Below are 12575 nucleotides of genomic sequence, written 5' to 3'. Positions count from 1 at the left end.
AATCTTCCCGACCCAGGGATTGAACCCAGGTCTCCCACATTGTAGACAGACGCTTTACCGTCTGAGCCACCAGGATCTTCCGAGACCAGGGAACAGACCCTGCACTGGCAGCCCAATTCTTACCCACTCTACCGCCAAGAAAGTCCTGAACAACTTTATATATCATTTTTTTATATATCACTTTTATTTTGATAAATGCAGGAACAGGGGAGGGAAATGTCTGCCTGGCGAGTTACAACATATAAAGCTTGTATATTGCTGAAACTCTAGGAAATGGTGAACTCTGTCTAAATTCTGACACTCCTTCTTCCCAGGGATGTGTTATCCATATTCAAAGAGTCTTTAGAAATCCCCATTGCATGATCAGGAATTCTGTCTTCTAATCTGGCTCATCAATTCACTTCTGAGTCGTTGTTGTTCCCTTGCTAAATCGTGTCTGACTCTGCGACCCCATGGACTGTAGCACACCTGGCTTCCCTGTCCTTCATCATCTCCCAGAGTTTGCTGAAACCCAAGTCCATCGAGTCAGTGATGCCATCCAACCATCTCATCCTCTGTCATCCATCCCCTTCTCCTCCTGCCTTCACTCTTTCCCAGCATCAGGGTCTTTTCTGTTGAGTCGGCTCTTTGCCTCAGATGGAGTAAACTGAGATAAATATTCCTAGTTGTTAAATTTGTTGCTTTGTTTATGAACACCAAAGTAAGTAACCCTCTTGTGAGAATGCCTAGGCCACGTTTTAAAAGTTGGTCACCCCTGTAGTAGGATTAGAAATATTGCAGTGGTTTTTAGAAATGGATGAAGAAATGTATCCTGAAATTAAAAAGTACTTAAACCTATAGCATTGAGCGAGCTGAGTGTGAATTTCTTATCAAAAGCATCATCAAATCTAGGTTGGTTAAATAAACTAGAAGCAAACGCAATAAATGCATTAACAACACAGTGAAAGCATTTAACAAATGTTGAGTTTTGGCCCATACCACACGGTGGCAGGCTTACTCTGTGTATGCTTCCTGTTCATGAAGCAAATCTCAATGTTTGGATTTAAGTCCAGGAAACCACATCTTCTAGGAAGTTAACTTTTTAGAAAGAATAGCAAAAGTTGTTGGTTTGTCAAGACTATGTTTTCTTATAAAATGTTCTTTACAATCTTCCACAGGACATTCTGCCTCGAGATCTCAGTTTCTTCATCACTAAAAGTATGGGTTTGGATTACTTACAGTTCTAAAATCATCCTTTTCTTTTTTTTAAGTCTTCATTGGATTTATTACAATATGGCTTCTGTTTAATGTTTTGGGGGATTTTTTGGCCTCTAGGCATGTAGAATCTTAGCTCCCTGACCAGGGATCCAAACTGCACCCCCTTGGAAGGCAAAGTCTTAACTACAGGACCACTAGGGAAATTCTAATCAATTGCCTTTTAAACAAATTTAGATACCTTTTTTATTTTGATAAATGCAGGGAGAGGGCAGGGAAATGTCTGCCCTTTTATAACCTCTCTTAAATCTAAAAGAAAGCCTAAACATTCTTAATTTCATCCATATTGCAGTTAACTTGATAAGGAATATAACTTTTCAGTTAGATTGCCTAGATTTGAATTTGAATTTGTCATTTATACTGTTCATGGGGTTCTCAAGGCAAGAATACTGAAGTAGTCTGCCATTCTGGAAACAGTAACAGACTTTTCTTGGGCTCCAAAATCACTGCAGATGGTGACTGTAGCCATGAAATTAAAAGATGCTTGCTCCTTGGAAGAAAAGCTGTGACCATCCTAGACAGCATATTAAAAAGCAGAGGAATTACTTTGCCAACAAAGGTCCATCTAGTCAAAGCTATGGTTTTTCCAATGGTCATGTATGGATGTGAGAGTTGGTCTATGAAGAAAGCTGAACGCTGAAGAATTGATGCTTTTGATCTGTGGTGTTGGAGAAGACTCTTGAGAGTCCCCTGGACTGCAAGGAGATCAAACCTGTCCATCCTAAAGGAAATCAGTCCTGACTATTCATTGGAAGGACTGATGCTGAAGCTGAAGCTCCAAGCCTTTGGCGAAGCTCCAAGCCTGATGCGAAGAGCTGACTCATCTGAAAAGACCCTGATGCTGGGAAAGATTGAAGGTGGGAGGAGAAGGGGACAACAGATGGTTGGATAGCATCACCAACTTGATGGACAAGAGTTTGAACATGCTCTAGAGTTAGTGATGGACAGGAAGGCCTGGCGTCCTGCAGTCCATGGGGTCGCAAAGTGTCAGACATGACTGAGTGACTGAACTGACTGAACTATGTCATTTGTTAACTGTGAGATAAGGGACCTGGCCTATCAAAATTCCAGCTTCCTCCTCTTTAAAGGACTATAAATTATACTCCTATCAGGTGGATTTGTTAGGATTATATGCGGGAAAATATATGTATGGCAGAGACTGGGCAAACTGTTCATTAAATCATTCTTTTTCTTCCTGGGCAACCAGCTAAACCACATTTCACATCATCACCTGCAGTTAATTGTGGTCCTATGACCACATTCTGGCTAATGGAATGTAAGAGGAAGAGGTTCCTGCTACTTCTAGGCTCAGCTCACAAAAACCTCCCATTGTGATCCTCACTGTTCTTTCAATTTCTGCAATTTCCCTGGAAGCTACTTCTTAAAGATGGCAGAGCCATCACCTTTAGGAAACGGAAGGGAGTTTGGTGCTGAAACTGCATGGAGGAGCACTTCATGCCTATTACCAACACTCATTATGAACTTTACGTGAGTGAGAAATAAACCTCGATTTTGTTAAGCCACTGATATGTATATAATCTGGCAGCTGTCAACTAAAATAGCACTTAAAGAACTTATCACACATACCTGCTTAATTAATATTCAGTTCAATTCAGTCGCTCAGTCATGTCCGACTCTTTGAGACCGCATGAACCGCAGCATGCCAGGCCTCCCTGTCCATGACCAACTCCCGGAGTCACCCAAACCCATGTCCATTGAGTCGGTGATGCCATCCAACCATCTCATCCTCTGTTTTCCCTTTCTCCTCCTGCCCTCAATCTTTCCCAGCATCAGGGTCTTTTCAAATGAGTCACCTCTTCGCATCAGGTGGCCAAAGTACTGGAGTTTAAGCTTCAATATCAGTCCTTCCAATGAACACCCAGGACTGATCTCCATTAGGATAGACTAGTTGGATCTCCTCGCAGTCCAAGGAACTCTCAAGAGTCTTCTCCAACACCACAGTTCAAAAGCATCAATTCTTCAGCGCTCAGCTTTCTTTATAGTCCAACTCTCACATCCACACATGACTACTAGAAAAACCATAGCCTTAACTAGACAGACCTTTGTTGGCAAAGTAATGCCTCTGCTTTTTAATATGCTGTCTAGGTTGGTCATAGCTTTTATTCCAAGGAGTAAGCGTCTTTTAATTTCATGGCTGCAATCACCATCTGCAGTGATTTTGGAGCCCCAAAAAATAAAGTCAGCTATTGTTTCCACTGTTTCCCCATCTATTTCCCATGAAGTGATGGGACCAGATGCCATGATCTTTGTTTTCTGAATGTTGAGCTTTAAGCCAACTTTTTCACTCTCCTCTTTCACTTTCATCAAGAGGCTCTTTAGTTCTTCTTCTCTTTCTGCCATAAGGGTGGTGTCATCTGCCTATCTGAGGTTATTGATATTTCTCCCAGTAATCTTCATTCCAGCTTATGCTTCCTCTAGCCCAGCGTTTCTCCTGATGTACTCTGCATATAAGTTAAATAAGCAGGGTGACAATATACAGCCTTGACATACTCCTTTTCCTATTTGGAACCAGTCTGTTGTTCCATGTCCAGTTCTAACTGTTGCTTCCGAACCTGCATACAGGTTTCTCAAGAGGCAGGTCAGGTGGTCCTGTATTCCCATCTCTTTCAGAATTTTCCATAGTTTATTGTGATCCACACAGTCAAAGGCTTTGGCATAGTCAATAAAGCAGAAATAGATGTTTTTCTGGAACTCTCTTACTTTTTCAATGATCCAGCAGATGTTGGCAATTTGATCTCTGGTTCCTCTGCCTTTTCTAAAACCAGCTTGAACATCAGGGAGTTGACGGTTCACCTATTGCTGAAGGCTTGCTTGGAGAATTTTGAGCATTACTTTACTAGTGTGTGAGATGAGTGCAATTGTGTGGTAGTTTGAGCATTCTTTGGCATTGCCTTTCTTTGGGATTGGAATGAAAACTGACCTTTTCCAGTCTTGTGGCCACTGCTGAGTTTTCCAAATTTGCTGGCATATTGAGTGCAGCACTTTGACAGCATCATCTTCCAGGATTTGAAATAGCTCCACTGGAATTCCATCACCTCCACTAGCTTTGTTCATAGTGATGCTTCCTAAGGCCACTTTTCTTCACATTCTAGGATGTCTGGCTATAGGTGAGTGATCACACCATCATGATTATCTGGGTCATGAAGATCTTTTTTGTACAGTTGTTCTGTGTATTCTTGCCACCTCTTCTTAATATCTTCTGCTTCTGTTACGTCCCTACCATTTCTGTCCTTTATCGAGCCCATCTTTGCATGAAATGTTCCCTTGGTGTCTCTAATTTTCTTAGTCTAGTCTTTCCCATTCTGTTGTTTTCCTCTATGTCTTTGCAGTGATTTCCTCTATGATTTCCTTTATGTCTTTGTATTGATTGCTGAGGAAGGCTTGTTTATCTCTCCTTTCTATTCTTTGGAACTCTGCATTCAAATGGGTAGCTTTTCACAACTATTTGTTAGGCCTCCTCAGACAGCCATTTGGGTTTTTTGCATTTCTTTTTCTTGGGGATGGTCTTGATTCCTGTCTCCTATACAATGTCGTGTACCTCCATCCATAGTTTATCAGGCACTCTGTCTATCAGATCTAGTCCCTTAAATCTATTTCTCACTTCCACTGTATAGTCATAAGGGATTTGATTTAGGTCATACCTGAATGATCTAGTGGTTTTCTCCACTTCAATTTCAGTCTGAATTTGGCAATAAGGAGTTCATGATCTGAGCCACAGTCAGCTCTCAGTCTTGTTTTTGCTGACTGTATAAATCTTCTCCATCCTTGGCTGCAAAGAATATAATCAATCTGATTTCAGTGTCGACCATCTGGTGATGTCCATGTATGGAGTCTTCTCTTGTGTTGTTGGAAGAGGGTATTTGCTATGACTAGTGGGTTCTCTTGGCAGGATGCTATTAGCCTTTCCCCTGCTTCCTTCAGTACTCCAAGGCCAAAGTTGCCTGTTATTCCAGATGTTTCTTGACTTCCTACTTTTATTAATTAATTTGTTTTATTAATTAATAAATTAATTAATATTAGATATTATTAATATCATGACTCTTAATCATATAGACCAAGTGGATTCAGAGGAGGGAGGAAGGGGAAGATTCTTCTGGAAAATATCTTTTCTTGCTCGAGGAAGATGGCGGCCACCCTAGTAGCAGCTTGGGGAACCAGGCCGGCACCAGCTTGGGGGCCTGAGGCTATTGCCCCCGACTGGGAGAACCGGGAAGTTTCCACAGGGACCACTATCATGGCCGTACAATTTGATGGGGGCGTGGTTCTAGGAGCCGACTCCAGAACAACCACTGGGTCGTACATTGCCAATCGAGTGACTGACAAGCTGACCCCTATTCACGACCGTGTTTTCTGCTGCTGCTCAGGCTCAGCAGCTGATACCCAAGCAGTAGCTGATGTGGTCACTTATCAGCTTGGTTTCCACAGCATTGAGCTGAATGAGCCTCCGCTGGTGCACACAGCGGCCAGTCTCTTTAAGGAGATGTGTTGCCGATACCGAGAAGACCTGATGGCAGAAATCATCATTGCCGGCTGGGACCCCCAAGAAGGGGGACAGGTGTACTCGGTGCCCATGGAGGGTATGATGGTACGACAGCCCTTTGCCATCCGGGGCTCTGGGAGCTCCTATATCTATGGCTATGTGGATGCTACCTACCGGGAAGGCATGACCAAGGAAGAATGCCTGCAGTTCACTGCCAATGCTCTCGCTTTGGCAATGGAGCAGGATGGCTCTAGTGGAGGGGTGATCCGCTTGGCAGCCATTGCAGAACCAGGGGTAGAGTGGCAGGTACTTCTGGGAGACCAGATTCCCAAATTCACCATTGCCACTTTACCACCTCTCTGAATCCTGAGATCCTAAGATATAATGAGACACCCCATACATACCCCATTCAAAATTCAATAAACAGTTCATCAGTGAGAAAAAAAAAATCTTTTCTTGGCTCCAACACTTTGTGATATTTTAATGCTTTTGATCATGCCTATTCCTAGTTTTCTCTAATGAAATGCTGTCTATCCAGATCAAATGTCACATATTCAGTCAAAGATTTCCAAGACATCCTGGTTGGAAATGATCCTAGTTACACTGAACTGTAACAGTTATACAGATGGAGAAACAGTGGAAACAGTGTCAGACTTCATTTCTTTGGGCTCCAAAAACACTGCGGATGGTGATTGTAGCCATGAAATTAAAAGCCGCTTACTCCTTGGAAGAAAAGGTATGACCAACCTAGATAGCATATTGAAAAGCAGAGACATTACTTTGCCAACCAAGGTCCTTTTAGTCAAGGCTATGGTTTTTCCAGTGGTCATGTGTGGATGTGAGAGTTGGACTGTGAAGAAGGCTGAGTGCTGAAGAATTGATGCTTTTGAACTGTGGTGTTGGAGAAGACTCTTGAGAGTCCCTTGGACTGCAAGGAGATCCAACCAGTCCATTCTGAAGGAGATCAGCCCCGGGATTTCTTTGGAGGGAATGATGCCAAAGCTGAAACTCCAGTACTTTGGCCACCTCATGCAAAGAGTTGACTCATTGGAAAAGACTCTGATGCTGGGAGGGATTGGGGGCAGGAGAAGAAGGGGACGACAGAGGATGAGATGGCTGGATGGCATCACTGACTCGATGGATGTGAATCTGAGTGAACTCCGGGAGTTGGTGATGGACAGCGAGGCCTGGCGTGCTGTGATTCATGGGGTCACAAAGAGTCGGACACGACTGACAACTGAACTGAACTGAACTGAACTGAATCAGTTAAACTTATTTTGGTTTTTTGTGGGAGCGGGGGTTGGTCATTTTTTCTTTTTTTCATATTTGCTTAAGATGTTTTCCTTAAAAATTTTAAAAGTTATAGGTGAATTTAACATTGTATATGCATCATAAAGAACTTAGAATATTTAATTCTGAATTTGCCTTTCATCTTCAATTTGATTGCTATGTAATATCCTAGTGTGTTTTATCCTCTAAAAATTAATAATGTTCTACAAGGATTGTTTACTTAGATTTACCAATGTAATCTACTAATTTCTTTACTCTTTTTGATTCCTGTATTCAAATCCTTCCTCCTTGGTTTATTTTTCTTCTTTTTGCAAGGGTCTGTCAGTGGAAAATTCGCTTAGTCTTAATTTGAAAAGGTCTGTAGTTTTTAAATTTTATTATCTCCCTCCTCACTGTCAATTATCACCTCTGAAGGTTTAGGTGACTTACCCAATGGAGGGACTCAGATTCTCAAAACTCATGAGTTCCAGTTACTGTTTATCACGCCCTTCTCAGGCTGTACCCACTGCTCTTGTCCATTTGTTATCACAATTGCCCAGGACAGTACTAAGAGAAGTTCAAGTTGATTCTCTGGTGCCCCAATACGGGTTTTCTTGACTCCATGGGCTTCCCTGGTGGCTCAAACAGTTAACAATCTGCCTGCAATGTAGGACACCTGGGTTCGATCCCTGGGTTGGAAAGATCCCCTGGAGAAGGGAAAGGCTACCTGCTCCAGTATTCTGGCCTGGAGAATCCCCATGGACAGAGAAGCCTGGCGGGATGCAGTCCATGGGTTGCAAAGAGTTGGACAGGACTGAGTGACTAAGCACAGCACAGCACACTGTGTAACAGCTGAGCACTAGCTCCATTGCCTCTTGGTGATGTCAGTTACCCTCACCAGGACCTTACTGTTGCCTGCTGGTCCCTGACACAGGGGCCACAAGCGCCTGAGCGGTGGTGTAGCTTAAAGATCAATGAAGATGCTTGCTGTGTTCCCTGGTAGAAATGGTCCCCCTCTGGGAACCAAGACCTTCAAACCTGTGGTTATAGTTGTGAGGATGAGAAAGCAGAAATTCCCACGTGGGTCCCAGCATTGATGGTAAATAGGGACACTCCCGCTTCCACACACTGGCTCTCATTTCCAGGTTTCCTATTGAGGATAACAGCACCATATAATGGTGATTGATTTAGAGCATTTTGCATCCTGGAGGCGGTAGCAACTTGTCCTCACAGGGTGTCATCTCCAAGATGGCAATTCAGCCAAGCTTTCAACCGGCTGTTCTATTGTTTACCAGGCCATTCTCTTCTGGGTGCCATACCATGGGATAGGTCCACTGGATTCCATGCCCATGTGCCCACTGGTCCACCTCCTTGGCTATAAAGTGGTTCCTGCATTGGATTTCATATTTAAGAAGCTCCTTCATCTGACCAAGGGATTCCCTGGTGGCTCAGACGGTAAAGGGTCTACCTGCAATGCAGGAGACCCAGGTTCAATCCCTGGGTTGGGAAGATCCCCTGGAGAAGGCAATAGCAACCCACTCCAGTACTCTTGCCTAGAAAATTCCATGGATGGAGGAGCCTGGTGGGTTACAGTCCATGGGGTGGCAAAGAGTCAGACATGACTGAGCGACTTCACTTCACTTCATCTGACCAGGGACAAGGAAGCAATTCTAAACAGAGTGTGTTGGATCACTTGTATATGCAAAGGTGATCTTGTGTGGGAGTGGTGTTGACACCATGAGAGCAGCAGTCTCATGCCTGGTCTCCTGGCTGGTCCAGGGAGCGAAGCAGGTTTTATCTTTTTATGCCACCTGTTCAGCAAAGCATCTGCTTCAGCACAGGGGAAGATATGAATCAGGGGAGCCATCTCCTTCGGCCAGGGCTAAGGTGCTTATTTGTTTATTTAATGTGTTTGCGTGAGGATCACAGGGAAATCGTCTAGTTCCTGGGGTGAGGGTGAAAGGGAGTTAAAATTCTTTTCCAGGTCTCCATTACCACTCCTCTCAAGCTTTTCTCCCCATTTTATGCCATGTTTTTTCATCCCAACTGTAAGAGCAGAAATTACCCCCAAGGTAGTTTGATCACTAAGGACTGAGGTTATAGAGCTTGTTGTCACTGATCACGTTCACCTGCTTGGTTAAGCTCATTGAAGAATCTCCCTCTAGGTAAATTCTACGTTTTATTACATTTGCACAATCCTAGAAATTATGTCATCTCAAGTCTCATAAACAATGATGTTGTTTTTAAGAATGCCAGACAGATTTCCTGACTGTGTATTACATAAACAGGTAAGCAATCTTGTATAGTGACCTAAATGTTCCCTAGTTAACCATTATAAGAGTTGGTGGTCCTCTGGTTTATTTCTCTGAATCTTGACTAACCACGAGAAGAGAGAGGGGCAGAGAAGAAAAGACGGAGATAATCTGAGTGCTCCCAGCTGTTTTCCTTCTCTCAGGAGAAATAATATTCAAGTGTTTAAGGAAGTAAGTGAAATCCCTTTTAATTTTGCTTGCTGAATATCGAGAACTTCCCAGTGACCTGTGAAAGACACGTGTCTGCCTAGGGAACCTTTAGAAGACTTCCTTGGCCAAGAAAATTGTGTAAGAGGTGCATTCAGTCAAGCATTAGATAGCCCAGCTGAAGGAAGTGGGGCTGGTTTGGCTGACCCACGCCTGACCCAAATGAGACTCGGAGTAGAGGAGTACAGGGGAGGGGAAGGGCGTAAAACAAAAGATGATGTTCGGAGCTCCCATTTACCGAGAGATTGACTTTTGAAACGAAATTCTGCAGCCTCCGAGAGTGCTTAGAATGGTTCTCCTATGTCCCATCCCACCTTAAACCTTACATTACCTATATTTCATTAGTTTATTGACAGACACTTCTTATCAGCATAGCACTGTATTAGCAGGAACACCCGGATGGGGTATCCCCCCTGCCCCCACCTCTGGAGATAAGCGCCCAGTTTCTTCCTTAAAGAACTACTAGTGAATGGAGTTCTTTTGCCCTGCAGGCAAATTTAGAGGGCCCTAAGATAATCTCCTTTGGAACAAGTAATTTTGCTGTTTTTAGAAACAGTTACAGAGAGCTTTTGGAGCTGGAAAAAAAGAAATCACCCAGCACAGTGCGCAGGCCGATTTTAGGTGAAAAGACTGTAATTTGTCTGATGGAAACTTACTCAATCCAATAAATAGTCCTAATAAATATCTGATTCTTTCAAGTACCTTAATGTTAACCTAATTAGGTATCCTTTGTTCCAGGTGTAAACAAGGTCATCGAGTCCAGCTATGCAGGGTGGCTCACTTTTCCTAAGTAAATAACACTGTTTCAGAGGCATCCCTATCTTTGAACACATTGCTCTCTCTTCTGGAAGGGCTTTCCTTCCCTTCTTCATCTAACTACTTCTTGTCCACCTGAATTTGGTCAAACTTTTTTCTTAACCCCATGTCTAATTCTTGGTGCCTCATTTGTGTTCATTTAGCATTCCGTATCACACTTTCATCTTGGACTGGAATAACCAAACTACACCTTCCTTGAAACCCACAAGCATGTCTTACTAAACTTTTCATTCTCCAAGATTCTGGAAGCACAGCATCTGGCCCATGATAAGCAGTGAGTGCTCAGGAAGTACTGATGACTCAGACCCCAAACTCCCATTTTTTCCTCAAACACGTTTTACAGGAGAAACTGACTTCGGTGTCTTTGAGAAAAGTAGACCTCTTTTAGAACACTCACTGAGTGTCTGCTACCTTGGGGTCAAGCCACTTCATTCAGTGCAGATTGAGGGTCTTTGTATAAACCTTCACTAGGGTACTGAGGATCTACCACACTGATCATCACTCAGGGGATACTGAGGGCATCAAAATAAGCCCAGAAGTCTTGTTTTAAAAGAGTTTATAATCTAGGAAAGAAGATAGGGATAGAGAATTTACTTCTTACCAGAATTGAATGGAACCTTTCTGAGTACTGTGAGATTTACGTATGAGAATAGGTACACTGTCCTGGAAACTGCAGCTGACACCTCTGCATGAACTTCAGTTGCTGTTTCATCAGGTGGAGGATGCAGGGTAGGAAGACAAGAGTGGGTTTTGACCTGGATTTTGAAAGATGAGTAGGAGACTGATACGTACTGATATGGGTTGTTAAAGATAACAAGAACTCGACAGTGGTTAAGGCAGTAAGAACAAGACTTTATTCAGCAACTACCGCAAAGGGGAAAACAAACCTCACTATAAAACTGGACTCAATTCCCTTGTGGCAATAGCTTGTGATCAGAATCTGTTTTTACTTCTTTAACTACTGTTGGGCTCTGGTTTTCCTTATGGGAGGAGAGGGCATTCAGGGCATCTCAGACTGAGGCCAAAGAATGAACAAAGAGGAGTAAAGCAACTTGGGGGGAAAAGTAAGTAATCCAAAGAAAACTGAGCAGTCAAGGGAAGCAGGAATTCTCTCCAGCCAGAGCATGGAGTCGTGTTGAGTTAGCCCTGGAAGATGAGGAAAAGTAGGCATCTTTTAGTAGATTAGCTGAGCTGTTTGGTGATGCTTAAAAAATGGTATGTTTTCCTATTTAAATGGGAAAAGTAAGTTTGAACAAAATTGTTTGGAAAGTTATGTTGTGCCAAGCAGTTGGGACTTTATATTGTGGAGCCAGAGAGTTTCCCCAGAGCTGCGCAGTACTTTATAAAGGTGACTGCAGTCTCCATGCTTTCCCAGGTGGCTCAGTGGTAAAGAATCCACCTGCCAAGGTAGGAGATACGAGTTTCGGATACCTGGGTGGGGAAGATTCCCTGGAGAAGGAAATGGCAACCCACTCCAGTATTCTTGCCTGGAAAATTCCATGGACTTGGCGGGGCTGGGGTGGGGGCTACAGTCCATGGGGTCACAAAGATTCAGACAGTCTGAACTACTGAGCATGCACGCGGGCACACAAACCACAGACGTGGTCACAACGGATGACAGGCTGGATGGAGCAGCAGGTCGCATACCCACTCTCGGCCTCAGTGGTGGTGGTGGTGTTGTTTTTTTTTCATTTATAACAAAAATAAACTAATAAAGGGTCATTTGCCTTCTTAGGTCCCTTCCCATCCTGACAGCCTGCATCCGAGGTACCACTGCCTTGCTTCCATTACCGGGGCCCTGTACCTCCCTCCCTGCTTCCTTCTGATCTTGGTACAGGGGTCACTTTATTCCTGGGCCTTAGGCGCTTGTCCACCAGTAGATTAAATGAGAGACGGATGCCTGGAGCTTGGGGGGTGCAGGGATAGACATCTCTGGCCTTTTGCTCCTGGCAGCACCCCCTAAGTAATGCCCCCGTGGGCAGGCGCGCTTTGGGCCCGGGAGAAGGGTTTCCAGCCGAGTATGTCCATCCTAGGTCCCTTTCGGATGGCTGGATGGCCCCCTCCCCACGGGCAATCATCCAGAGCGGGGGCGGCGGGAGCAGAAAGGCAGGACAAAGCCGCTGCGAGTGCCGGCAGTCACCGAGCGCGACCGGGACTCTCCGCAGAGCCTGGGGGCTCCACGCGGCTTCTCAGGAAACCCCGCGCCCGCTGGCCCG

The 12575-nt window shown here is 44.1% G+C and overlaps 1 pseudogene; it reads left to right on the top strand.

Annotated features, from left to right (window-relative positions):
* The first annotated feature begins 5394 nt into the window (after positions 1 to 5394).
* Positions 5395 to 6204, top strand: LOC138446758 (proteasome subunit beta type-6 pseudogene; annotated as a pseudogene).
* The last annotated feature ends 6371 nt before the right edge of the window (positions 6205 to 12575 follow it).

Source organism: Ovis canadensis, chromosome 10 (genome assembly GCF_042477335.2).
Source record: "Ovis canadensis isolate MfBH-ARS-UI-01 breed Bighorn chromosome 10, ARS-UI_OviCan_v2, whole genome shotgun sequence".
In the NCBI taxonomy this organism is placed as follows: Eukaryota; Metazoa; Chordata; class Mammalia; order Artiodactyla; family Bovidae; genus Ovis; species Ovis canadensis.
This window is presented reverse-complemented; position numbering and strand designations above follow the sequence as displayed.